Raw genomic sequence first — 13,553 nt, 5'->3', positions numbered from 1 at the left:
TGAAAAACATTTTTTGGGGGGGAGAGGTGAGATTGTTCACTTTATTTTTCCAATGCCTTTATTTCAGTGCATTAATAACTTAAACCTGTATCGTTGGGTGGAAACCCCATTATGTCCAAAACTGTTACATCTCAGATTTCAAATTCAAAAATATCAAAAGTTAAAAATATGGACATAAGAGGTTTCTGCCTGACAGCAACGATATACTTGCTTGACCTACAGCGTATCCTGGTATCCTGGCTAACCCTGGTACAGTAAGTACATTATGTGCTACTGTAGGTTCTTCTCATGCACAGCAAACTCCTCGGTGTAACGGTGAGTGTGCTCAAATGAAACCAAGTTGGTGCGTAAGAGTCCATTTGGTTCCATTTGTACTCTCTGAGTTAATCAAACACTGAGGATGTGTCTGGGTACAGCAGCATACACAGGTTACAATACACTGACATACTGTAAGAGCATATCATTGCGGGTAGAAACCTTGTATGTCCAAAATTCTTATTTTTCAAATATATATATATAAAAAAATGGCAGACCTACAAGCTCATAATGCGCTGTTGAGCTTTTGGATCTGCTATTTTTTCACAATACTGGCATACGACAAAGTAAAAGATGGGGCATTGATTTATGACGGTACATAAAAAGTTGACATACGAGGTGTCTGCCCCGACAGTGACCAATATGTAAAGTGCTTATATTTAACAAGGTAGCGTGTGTGACCGTGACTACCTCTACTTTGCTGCTATCGTACACGTTACATCCACTGAATGTGTGCATTCGCTGCTACAGTAAAGACTCCTCTAAACAATATCTGTGCTGGGTATCCTTTGTTTTTTGTTGTTAAGTGTTCATATATCAATTTTAAGGTGAGTCAAACTTTCATTTATATACAGGCTACACAATTCCTACACAAATTGAGCGTGAGCTACAAATACATCAAACACATCTGATAATTGCGTACACAGTAATGTTCTCATTCAACTAACTTTAAGGTTTGGGATTTGTACCCGGCATGTCACTGTGTATTTGTAGCTGTTACTATTAAATAATCCTCAAGCAAACACAAACATAATATATTAAAACCTGTTTGATGTTTTTTTTTTTATCCGTTCATTTACTTTAACTTTAATCTAGTTCAAGGATATCTATGACGGAAATGCCGGTCACATGAATCAAAGTTTTTTGTTTTCTCTCTCACATTTAGTATAGATGAAAAGACTACATTGAAGAAGGAACTCGCTTTCATGTCTCCTTGTAATCGCTAACAAAAGATTTGTATTGTTCCCCCTCCTACGTAATTACTTTTTCATTCGGTGTTTGGGACTTTTTTCCTTCAACAGAACTGACCGCCACACAGCGTGGAACCCCCCCACTCACTCCCCTTTTGTCTCAGATTCTCTCCCAGGATAAAGGGCAACACACTTGACAGAGGTGACACCTATAGCGTAGCTAACAAGGCTTTTGATCAGATACGAGCTTCAGCTGTCCTAGTCGGTGCCTGTACACTGTTACACTTTGATGAATGCATTGTGTAAGATGGTGTTGGTTAACAGAGATATTGCATATCTCAAGGTGGGGATGGGGGCGAGCGAGTGTGAGGGTCTATTGAACGGTGTGAGTCATTCTCTTCAAAGCAGGAGGTAATATGACGTGTGTGTGTGTGTGTGTGTGTGTGTGTGTGTGTGTGTGTGTGTGTGTGTGTGTGCGTTTGTCTAGCTATACTTATGGGGACCAACCGCATGTTCACACACCCACGCGCAGGGGACGTCTGACACAGTGGGGACAAAATCGTAGGTCCCCATAATTATTATCATTCAGGGAGATAGGGGGCAGTGTTGCTGAGTGTCTGGTGCTTTTTTTAAGCAAGTCCCTCAATTCACGTTTTCATGTCATATGACAGGTGTGTTAACACAGTGGGGACCCCCCCAAATTTTTTTTTTTCCCTGCAGTTTTTGTGTGAGTGTGTGAGAGAATGGGAGAATGAGAGATTCACACACTACTAGCCAATCACAGGTCCGATATTTGCATACAATGACGTTGGCTTCAAGTCAGTTTTTCAGGCCTGTGGGACCACAGGAAAGTGGTGTCCCCATAATCGATGTAAACCTGCGCAGGTCCCCATAATCGATGTTAACAAACATGTGTGTGTGTGTGTGTGTGTGTGTGTGTGTGTGTGTGTGTGTGTGTGTGTGTGTGTGTGTGTGTGTGTGTGTGTGTGTGTGTGTGTGTGTGGTTGTGGGTGTATGGTCAAATGCAATAGAGGATATATTGTTAATGTGTGTGTATATGTGTGGTCAAATGCAATTGAGATTGTGTTTGGGCTTTTGAAATGGATGAAATGGAGCCATTTTAGAGTTAGTGGGTTTGGCTATGGTCAAAGTTAGGATAAGGGATAAAGTTGAGAAAGTAGAAGCTATTGTAGCTGTAGCTAGCTTCACATGTATAGTAAAGCAAGTAGTACAGTAAAGTGTGAGTGAGGGATGTCTTTCATTCAAGGCAGTAAGTACAGTATGTCTCACAAAACGATTGAGGGCTAGTATGATCTTTCTCTCGGCCGATAGACGGACAGAAATCTCACCGATAAGATGGTGATAAACAGCGTTATCAGGCTCTGATCATCGTTATACGTATCTATCTAATCTGGCAGTTCACTAACTGTACAGGCTGCTGAAGCTATGATAACATAGAGATACTGCTTTTTCATATTGTTTCTTGCTGGTGTTCAGGGTATAGAGGCAACAGGCTGTTTATTTAGACCTCTAAATAAACACATTGACAGTATATAGCTACATATTATTATTATCTCTGCTGTAGACTCCCAAAATGTTCATTTTTCAGTAAATGGAAAAAACATCCAGCTCAAGTGGAGTGCTTTTTAACTACTTTTCATTGGTTCCATATTTTTGGCTTTGTCTGTTAGTCCCACGTCTGTCTGGACTGTGATTGGTCAATTGGTGTCTGGTCTGTAGCCTCACTCTGTCTGCTAAACCAGCTAACTCCCACCAGTTTAGCCCTCTTCGGTTTTCATGAATCAGTGCTCCAAAATATGTGCAGAGTGTGGGTTGTGGGGAAAGTTACTGTAACTGGTGCGTGCGTGAGAATATGTGGGAGCATCATAATGTAAGGCATAATGTATGCGCTTGATCCACAGTTTTTTCATACCCGTTGGAAGATGAGAGAGAGAGAGAGAGAGAGTTTCATACCCGTTGGAAGATGAGAGAGAGAGAGAGAGAGAGAGAGCACATTCCTAACTGTGAGAGAGAGGGGTGTGAGAGAGAGAGAGAGAGAGAAAGAGAGAGAGAGAGAGAATGCACATTCCTAACTGTGAGAGAGGGGTGTGTGTGTGGGGCTACAGATCCCATGGCCTGGAGGAATGGACCGTAACCATGACAACAGGCAAAGAAAACGCTAATAAACAGCTTTAATTTGGGAGAAATGAAATTCGGGCTCCGTCAGCGTTGGTATAATGCTAATGGCCAATACCATGTGCACTTTGGGATCAGTTGCTGAAGCGAGTGAATAGATAAACGTAGATAAGCGTGAGCGTTAGAGCGTGAGTGAGTTTGGAAAATTATATGTTTGATTGAACACCCTTTTTGTCTGTGTGTTGGTTCGTAACTCCACTTGAGATGGATGCTTTTTCATTTCCTGAAAAATTTACATTTTGGAGTTGGCTGGTTTCTGTCCGACAGCTACCTCAATCTCAACTCATAAATATTGGCCTATTTGGATTATACACCCTGGAAAGGTTGAGGAAAAAAAGTTGGTGGTAAAGTTATGGTAATTTGTTCTTTCAATATTTTTCCACCGCTCAAATTGTCAAACTGTCATGCCGAAAGCCAGAAATCCTTATTCTTGGCCACACACGTCTCCCAGGTGTGAGCAGTTGATGGCCAGACAGTGGTTTGTGAGAGGTCAAACTAGGGGTTTTCTGGAGGGGAAAATGTTTTTGGAAAAGTATAGATACGATTAGTATGCTCAGGGGCGTCACACCAAATTCTGGGCCCTGTGTACAAGGATTCACTGCGGGCCCCCCATGAATGTTAACTATTGAAAAATAGCAGATATACAAGCTCACAGCGCGGCACCGAGTGCCGCGCTGCGAGCTTGTAGATCTGCTATTTTTTTAAATCGTGAAAATGTGTGCCAATGTTTTCATGTCAGTGATGCTCAAACTTTTTCATGTGAAGGACCCCCCATCTCAAAATATTTAGTTCCAGGGACCCCCCCCCCCCCCCCCCCCCAGAAGCAAAATTTGAGTTACGTACAAATGTTCACTTAAAAAATATTCAAAGATCTGCGCACATTTTCACGACTTTTCAAGAATAGCAGATCTACAAGCTCGCAGCGCGGCACTCGGTGCCGCGCTGTGAGCTTGTAGATCTGCTATTTTTCAATAGCTAAAGTTACTAGGGCCCCTCCACCTTGGGCCCTGGTAACTCAGTCCCACTTTCCTACCCCTTGTGACGCCCCTGAGTATGCAGTTTGCACTGTATGTTCCAGTCGCAGAAAAGTTGTAGAATATAAGAGAGGATGGGAAATCAAACTCTACCAGTCCAAAAAAAATAGCACTTTGCAGTCGGATTACACCAGGGGTCTTCAACGTTTTCAGACCAAGGACCCCTTAGCTGAGAGAGAGATGAAGCAGGGACCCCCTCTGCATATTGTATAAATGTGTGATGGAGATTTTCATCGATTTCATAGATGGATTCATAGACTTGTTTGACAGCACTGTCATCGGTCTGTGTTGGACATTTAACCACTTAAATCGTCGATATTTTGTAAATTTGACCTCTCACTATGTACTTTTTTACCTCTCCACCAAACCTATTTGCCGAAAATTGCCGATCTACAAGCTCTCAACGAAAGCTTGTAGATCTGCCATTTTTGGCTAAAGTCCTTCTCGGAATAGGGATGTGAGGGTTCAAGTTGTTCATTTAAAATAATTATCATTCATATCACACAAGGATGTGGTGGCCCCCCTGTAGTAACTCTTAAGGACCCTCTAAGGGTCCCGGACTCCTATTGAAGACCCCTTGGCTTTACACAGTCCTTTTGAAGTGAGACTAAATTAGCTATATTAATAGCTTGTTAGAAGGCACAGAAATGTCACCAGTAATCCTCGAGTCATTTTAGAGAATTATTATTGGCCCCCCTCACTCGCCCTATCTCCTTCTCTCCCTCTGACCCCCAGCTTGGAACAGAATAGAGAGCCGCAGGCATTTTGAGACCCAGTGATTTCAAAGCTATTAGATTACCCGCCGTAAAACCCTTTCGCTAGTATTCCTCTTTTCGGGGTGACTTTTTTTCTTTTTGGTGTAATTCAGGCCGGGAATATAATTTCATGCTTTATGATGCTCTGTAATTGTGCTGTCAGGTCAACTTTGTAAGCTCCGTCTTCTCGTATTTCCACCCATACTCCCCCCTCTCTCTTTTTCTCTGTGTTGTCGCTCTCCCTTGGGGGCTCTCTCTGCTTCTGTACCTACGCAGCTTTCAGTGTTTTCGCCTCCCCGAAAAAAAAACCTTCTGCAAAGAGTCATGCCGCGGTTCTGAAACTTAATCTCCCTCGTACAGATGTAAACTTCTGCAACCCTTGCGCAGTAGAAACAATAAAGGAATAAGTAAGCAATTTACCCCGAGTGAGAGGACATTATGCTCTCATAATGTCCGCAGTGAGGGTGTTATCGGACGAGGCGCAGCCGAGTCCGATAACACACTCACTCAGGACATTATGAGAGCATAATGTCCGACCCCGAGTGGTAAATAGCTTTTCTACCACTTTTTCCCGTATACATGAAAGAAAACACATAGTTGTAACTTGCAAGGATCTTAAGTTACAATCATTATTGCCTATAAAACTTCCGCGAGACAGCAGATAGTTCCACCAACAACATCTTCTACTCACCAACAGATGGCGCCAACTCCATACTAATCCATGCGTCTAGCTTACAGCTAAGCTAACGTCAGTTAAAAGCACCGTTCCGGCCGTAAATAGAGGCTGTTCGCTTCCAGAAAGGCATAGGTTCAGAGAAAAGGGGCTTTAAAGTTGGCGGATTGCATTGGATCCAAATAAATCGGCGACGATAGTACGCACGTTAGTAAACATAGGACCGCTGCGACCTTCATTTGTTGGTTGGGGGACTACCTCCTGAAGTCCCCGGATGTACACTGAGGCGCATTGATCTCGGACACACAACTTTGCGGCAGTTGTCCTCTCATAACCTCCGGAATTTAGCCAATCAGAATCCAGTATTTGAACACGTGACTCGAAAAAGTGGTAGAATGTGTGTTTTTTGCTTTAGCGGTGCTTTTCTGACCCGACTGGCCTTTTGCAGTAGTTACCACTGGCAACACAAACCTCTCTGGATTTTGCCTTTTTTTTAAGTGGTTGGGCTTTTTCTTTCTTTTGTTGAAGTCGACTTTTTCTTTCAGGGCCTCGAGCAGCGCTGTGAGGGAAAATTCACAGTAAAAAAAGAGAATCCTTCTTCCCCTCTTCCTGTCCCTACTCCCCCGTTTTTAAAGTATTTCTCTTCTTCCTGGTTTTGTTTTCCCCCAGCTCTCTTGTTTCCTGTGTTCATCTCATCTTCCCCGGGCAAGAGGGTACCAGTGCAGTTTTTATCTGCATCTTCATTATCCTCACAATTTAGGCATTTAGCAGAAACTTTTAATCCAAAGCGACAATAAGCAGGTAGGCCTAATACATTAATATAATAAGGAAGATAACACGTCAGTACATCGACATCAATACTAGAAATACTGTTCCTACGAAACCCACAACAATAACTAAAATAAAAACTCTTAATCAAATAAATTGTTCTTCATTTCTTATGTTTGCCAACATGATTATATTCTGCAGCGTGCTAACTGTCATGTGAAGCTCAACCAATCCTCCAGCTAACACCACTCCCAGATTTGTTTCCACCTCATTGGCTAAGGGCCCTGCCTTTGTACTGTCTGCGGCACAAATATGCGGCGGAAATATGCGGCGGAACTCACTCTATAAATAATGAGGATAACATAGTGTTCTCGCCTTCGGTGAGCCCACAATAACAAATGCATAGGAATGTCAATCTAGAAAAACAAGAAAGTAGCTAGACCACGCACCTAATCAGTAAAAAATGTTTCTAAAACCTAAAAATGCTATCTAGCTTCATGTATGGTCATTGAGGGAAGGGGGAGTGTTACAGTAGTGCTATGGGTTTAGGTGGAGTCTGAAGAGGTGAGTCTTCAGTCCATGGCGGAAGCTAGGAAGTGAATCTCTAGTTCTAAACTGCGACAGGGAGTTTATTCCACAGTTTGGGGGCCAGGAGGGCAAATTGTCTGGGACGAGTGGATTTTTGTCCTTCCATCCGTTTATCTTCTCCTTTCTTTTCTTTTGTTCCCCTCTATCCTTATCCTCCTCCCTCCTTTTTTGCCCTCTCTATCGTTCTCCTACTCCCCTCTTGTTCTCCACTCCTTTCCCTCGCTCTCTCACTCCCGTCTTCCATCTCTCTCTCTCTCTCTCTCTCTCTCTCTCTCTCTCTCTCTCTCTCTCTCTTGCCTGCCCTTCCTCTCCTCCATTGCTCTCCCTCTCTCTGACAGCAGTGGTTTAGCCAGGGTGCTGACGCCACCCCAGGGTGCTAATGCCACCCCAGGGTGCTAATGCCACCCTAGGGCCTGCCTGGCACAAAGGCACCTTGCTCGCCTCTCCTTAGTTCTCAGACCTCGCTCTGTCTCTCTCTCTCTCTCTCTCTCTCTTTCTCTCTGCCTGCCTCACCGCCAGAGCCATTTCCCTAATAATCCCACCCTGCTTGCAGCGGTGTAAAGTACCAAAGTAAATTCACTCGAGTACTGTACAATTTTGAGGTATTTGTACTTTACTTGAGTATTTCCAATTTTCAATACTTTTAGAACAAAGGGTTTCTACAGCGCGCCTCAGCCTACACGGCTAGTCTGGTGCATCACAGGAGCAGGGACGGATGCATGCAGAAGAGAGAGACACTGGAGTAGCTCAGACAGTTCTAACCTTTAATTCAGGTGCCAGTATAGAGAAAATGGACAAACGTTTCTAATGCATCTTCCTCAGAGTCATGATGTTGACTCTGATGAAGATGCAGCTAGCGTCGAAACGTTAGTCAATTTTCTCTATACTGGCACCTGAATAAAAGGTTAGAGCTGTCTGAGCTGCTCCAGTGTCTCTCTCTTCTTTCAATACTTTTACTTCTCAACTACATGACAGAGGCAAATATTGTACTTTTACCCCATTACAATTATTTGAAAACTTTTCAAATAATTGTAATGGATTAAAATACATACTGTACATGAACCACTTTAGCCCAATTTTTTACATAGGCCATTTGAAAATAGCAGATCTACGAGCTTGTAGACTATTTTCAAACATGTTAGTACTTTTACTTTTGGTACATTTTGATACCAATACTTTTGTTATTTTACTTAAGTCATTTTTGAATTCCAGGCGTTTACTTCTACATATTTCTACATTGCAGTATTGATACTTGTACTTAAGTACAACATGTTTGTACTTTTCTCCACCACTGCCTGCTTGCCCCCCAACTCCCCTTCCCTTTCTCCGCACTATATTTTGCCTACATCAGCGTATCGAGGCCCCTCCTCTCTCCCTCTTTACCCCCTGCTTGTACCCACCAACCCACCCGCCCTCCCTCCCTGCTACCAGCCCCCCTCACCCCAATTATTTCCTGGGACCTTGGCTTAGAGGGATTCTGTCACCCCCCGTTCCTCTTTGTATAGTCTCTCTGCAGCACCATGTTAAACCCCCCCACCCCCCACCGCTGTGGGCTACAGGGCTCCATTGTGTAATAACGATATGGAGGTATTCTGTTCTCTGCGCTGTCATCAGAATGGATGTCTGTGACAGGAGTGGCGGGGCGTTGTTCCTGGACAGCGCGTACGGCGATGTGAAGGTAGCGGAGGGTGAAGTCACTTTGCCCAACTTTTGATTTGTGTGCGCGTGAGTGTGTTCACCCATCCCCATTTCAGGCTGATGTGGTATCACACCTCAGTGCATTATACATCTGCATGGCCTGTGGTACAGTGAGTGGAAGCAGCACATTAATGCACAGTTTAATCATATTTTCATTAAAACCCCCCCAAAACCTGAGACCTGTAAAAGAACTGCAGCTTAAGCCGTTTAGGCCTGAACTCAAAGCTGTGTCACTTTAGATTTGAACCACTTTAACCATTATTGGATGCTTTGACTATTAAAAAAATAGCAGATATACGTGCCGCGCTGCGACCTTGTAGATCTGCTATTTTAAAAAAATCTTGAACATTTTGTGCAAGTCTTTGAATATCTTTGACCCGATTCTATAAATGTCATGTAAATCCTTCTTCTAAATCAGTGGTTCTCAAAACTTTTCCTGTCAAGGAGCCCCAAAATTACATGTATTTGGCCACAGACCGCCAATCTCAAAATATGTTGTTCCAGGGACCACCCAGAAGCAAATATTTGAGTTAGAAATGTTCACTTTAAAAGATATATTCCAAAAATAGCAGATCTACAAGTTCGCAGACCGGCACTCGGTGCCGCGCTGTAGGCCTTCAGTAAATGGGTTAATGCACGTGTACAAGTACAGTATGCGCACCAACGTATACTACGCCACACACCTTTTTCATCAAGATAGGGGACCATTTAATTTAGTGCTATATTTCATTTAGTGCTTAGTGCCATTGATGGTTCTTTGGTAGTTAATGTTGAAAACCTCCTGGACATTAGTGTTATACACCCAGCTTGAGACCTGCGTGTCCCAAACTTGGGTGTCCCAGTTTGTCCTGTACAAACTGGGACATCTTATCTCGTCACCGAATACAGAAAAATAATAACTAAGGCTGCCGAAAGTGAATCGCAGACAATGTGCCGAGCTTTAGTAGTTCCATTCCCTTTGCAGGTCAATGGGTTGAACATTCCAAATGTGTGGCCAAACTTGCTAAAACATCTAAGTGAATGGCAGAAAATGCGTTGCCTTCTGAGATAAAGTAACCATTTTTGTCAGTTGTCACATCGTTCGTATCCAACTTTGAATTTGAGGCTTAGAACTGTGTGACTTTTCAACTATTATTTTGGTGACTTGCCGCAAAAAAAGAAAGAAGGGGGGGGAAAAGCCTTCACTTTGAAGATTTTCTGACAGTACCTGTCCTCAGGAGTTGTAGCTAAAGCCTGACGAGAGCACCCGATCGGTCCAGTCCATGAAGGCAGGGACAGAGAACCAGTACATGGGAATACAGAAAAATGACAAGGACAGCTTCAGTGGGTTTGTGATGTTCCGCAGCCATGTCGACAGCCAGGTCTATCCGGTGACACTCGCTGCTGAACCAAGTCTGGTGTGCAGGGGCGTCACAAGGGGTAGGAAAGTGGGACTGAGTTACTGGGGCCCAAGGTGGAGGGGCCCTAGTAGCTTTGGCTATTGAAAAATAGCAGATATACAAGCTCACAGCGCGGCACCGAGTGCCGCGCTGCGAGCTTGTAGATCTGCTATTTTTGAAAAGTTGTGAAAATGTGTGAAAATCTTTGAATGTATGTATTTTTTAAGCGAACATTTCTAACTCAAATTTTGCTTCTGGGGGGTCCCTGGAACTAAATATTTTGAGATCGAGGTCCATGGCCAAATACATATCATCTTGGGGGTCCTTGACAGGTTTCTTGCACACATTTTCACGATTTTTCAAAAATAGCAGATCTACAAGCTCGCAGCGCGGCACTCGGTGCCGCGCTGTGAGCTTGTATATCTGCTATTTTTCAATAGTTAACATTCATGGGGGGCCCGCAGTAAATCCTTGTACCCAGGGCCCAGAATTTGGTGTGACGCCCCTGCTGGTGTGTAATGTATAGTCTACTGTCTGGAGGCTCTGCAGTGTGTCATCGGCACTTCGTGTCAGTCTTGTGCGTCCATTTATCATGTTGGCAGTCCTGCGGTAATACGCAGTAGGGATGGGACGATAAGCGATATTATCGTTTATTGTGATTAAAAAACGATAATCGTATCGTGGAGATCAGTGTTGTTTTTGACAGCAAATTTTGATTTAGTTTCAGTCATAGTCTTTTGAATAAAATGTCATTTAGTTTTGGTCATAATTTAGTCATCTTAAAAGTTTTAGTCTTTAGTTTTATGTATTTTGGCAGGCCTTGATGGCATCATAATGACTGATTTTACACTTGGTTGCGTGCTGAAAATAGACGATCTACAAGCTCACAACGTGTCGCAGCGCGACGCGTTGTGAGCTTGTAGATCTGCTATTTTCAGCACGCAACACCTGAGAGCAACTCGTTTTTATTATGTTGACGAAACTGTTAATATATTTAGTCTTAGTTTTAGTCATCACAGCTTAGTTTTTATTTAGTTTCCGTCAGTGAAAAAAACGCAGTCGACAAACATTTTTTCCGTCATAGTTTTAGTCGACGAAATCAACACTGGTGGAGATTTCATTTATCGTGATATCGTACTCCGCCATGCACTAGGATCAATTCACCTTTTATTTGCCGAGCCTCTTAAACCCTCTAAAATTGGTAAAAGGTACTTATAATATACGTACTTGATACAGTCTTTGTTTTACCGTACTCTCCATCAAATGTTTTTGCAAAAAAACAGACAATCTACAATCTCGCGACACGTTGTGAGCTTGTAGATCTGCAATTTTTTGGCAAATGTTCCACCCCAGGATAATCGTAAATCGCGATTTCTTTTGTCATAATAATCGTGATATGACATTTTCATATCGTCCCATCTCTAATACGCAGTAGGCCTATTAAAAAAATAAGATCCCTTATATATCAAACGAACACAGGATTTTTGTTGTGCCATTTTTTATCGCCGGCTGTCACTGCACAGTAAGATGAACATAATCCCTTTTATGAACCTCCCTACTTGGCATTAAAGTCTTTCTGAGTCTTGCCTGTAAAAATAAACAAGTCGCTCACTGAACCCGTTCGCAGTGAAGAAGCTGAGAAAATACAGAAATGACTCTTGGCTCGAGTGTATCTGCACAACAGTGAAATCCTTAGTGTTAATGTATCCATGTGTAACTCTGAGAGTGTCATTTGTACACTTGGTGTCAGGTGCGTCACAAGTGGTGGGGAAAGTGGGACTGGGTTACTAGGGCCCAAGGTGGAGTTGCCTTATTAAGCTATACTTTAGCTATTGAAAAACAGCAGATATACAAGCCATCTTGCAAGCTTGTAGATCTGTTATTTTTGAAAAGTCGTGAAAATGTGTGCAAATCTTTGTATATACCGTACGTATTTTTTAAGCGAACATTTGTAACTCAAACTTTGCTTCTGGGGGATCCCTGGAACTAAATATTTTGAGATGGGGGTCCGTGGCCAAATACATATCATTTTGGGGGTCCTTCACATGAAAAGGTTTGAGGACCACTGACATAGAAACATAGGTTTTTCAAAAAACCTTTTGATTTTGATATATTCAAAGATTTTCAAAAATAGCAGATCTACAAGCTCGCAGCACTGCACTCGGTGCCACGCTGTGAGCTTGTAGATCTGCTATTTTTCAATAGTTGAACCACAAAACAATGCCTAATAATGCGTTCCCAGTCTAAATGGGTTAAACCCCCACCCCCTATGAAGAGCATTCATGGGGGGCCCGAAGTGAACCCTCGTACCCAGGGCCCAGAATTTGGTGCGACACCCCTGCTCGGTGTGAAATGAACACTGAGGATTTTACTGTGTTTCTTTTTTTTTCCTGCTCTAGAGCTGGTTCCACCCCAGAGTTCTGTGGCCGTTCCCAGACATAAATCCTTTAAGTTTTCTGGCGGGGCGCGTGCTTCAGTAAACACCACACCAGAGACGAGCCGAGAGGCTCCAAATTGTTTCTCCGCGGCCACCGATGAGCTTTTTTCTCCCCCCTGTTTGTCTCTGAGCTCCAGTTTGATCTATACTGTCCCATTGCTGTAATTGAATTCATTAAGGAATTACTGCGCTAGAAACCCCCCCACCCGCCCCCATCTGTGGAGGACAAGTCCCACTGCCGCCCGAAACTCATAACAGGCATTATCATACTGTACAGACACTGATATACAAATCTCATACTGTACAGTGTACAGACGCAATACACAGACACAGAAGCACACACGCTAATGCAAGTGCACAGTGGCATCCAGGCACGTGCACATATAGACATCAAAGGGGGCTTGAATCTGTTAAAAAGTGCCCTCTCCAGACCATGAATGCAGTTTTTGAGCGGTGGTAAACCGCTCCTAAGAGTGGCTGTGCGTGTGTCTGTAGCTACTTTTCCTCAGCGTTTTGCCATAGCAATGTGTTTTCCTCAGCGTTTTGCCATAGCAATATGTGTGTGTGCGTAGCCATATTACATCATATTACATCACCAATTATCTGTAGCCACTATCTGTAGCCACCTTTCCTCAGCGTTTTGCCATAGCAATGTGTTTTCCTCAGCGTTTTGCCATAGCAATATGTGTGTGTGCGTAGCCATATTACATCATATTACATCACCAATTATCTGTAGCCACTATCTGTAGCCACCTTTCCTCAGCGTTTTGCCATAGCAATGTGTTTTCCTCAGCGTTTT

This window comes from Nannobrachium achirus, assembly GCF_963921795.1.
Source record: "Nannobrachium achirus genome assembly, chromosome: 20".
In the NCBI taxonomy this organism is placed as follows: domain Eukaryota; kingdom Metazoa; phylum Chordata; class Actinopteri; order Myctophiformes; family Myctophidae; genus Nannobrachium; species Nannobrachium achirus.
The sequence above is the reverse complement of the archived record's forward strand: the minus strand, read 5'-3'. Positions refer to the sequence as shown.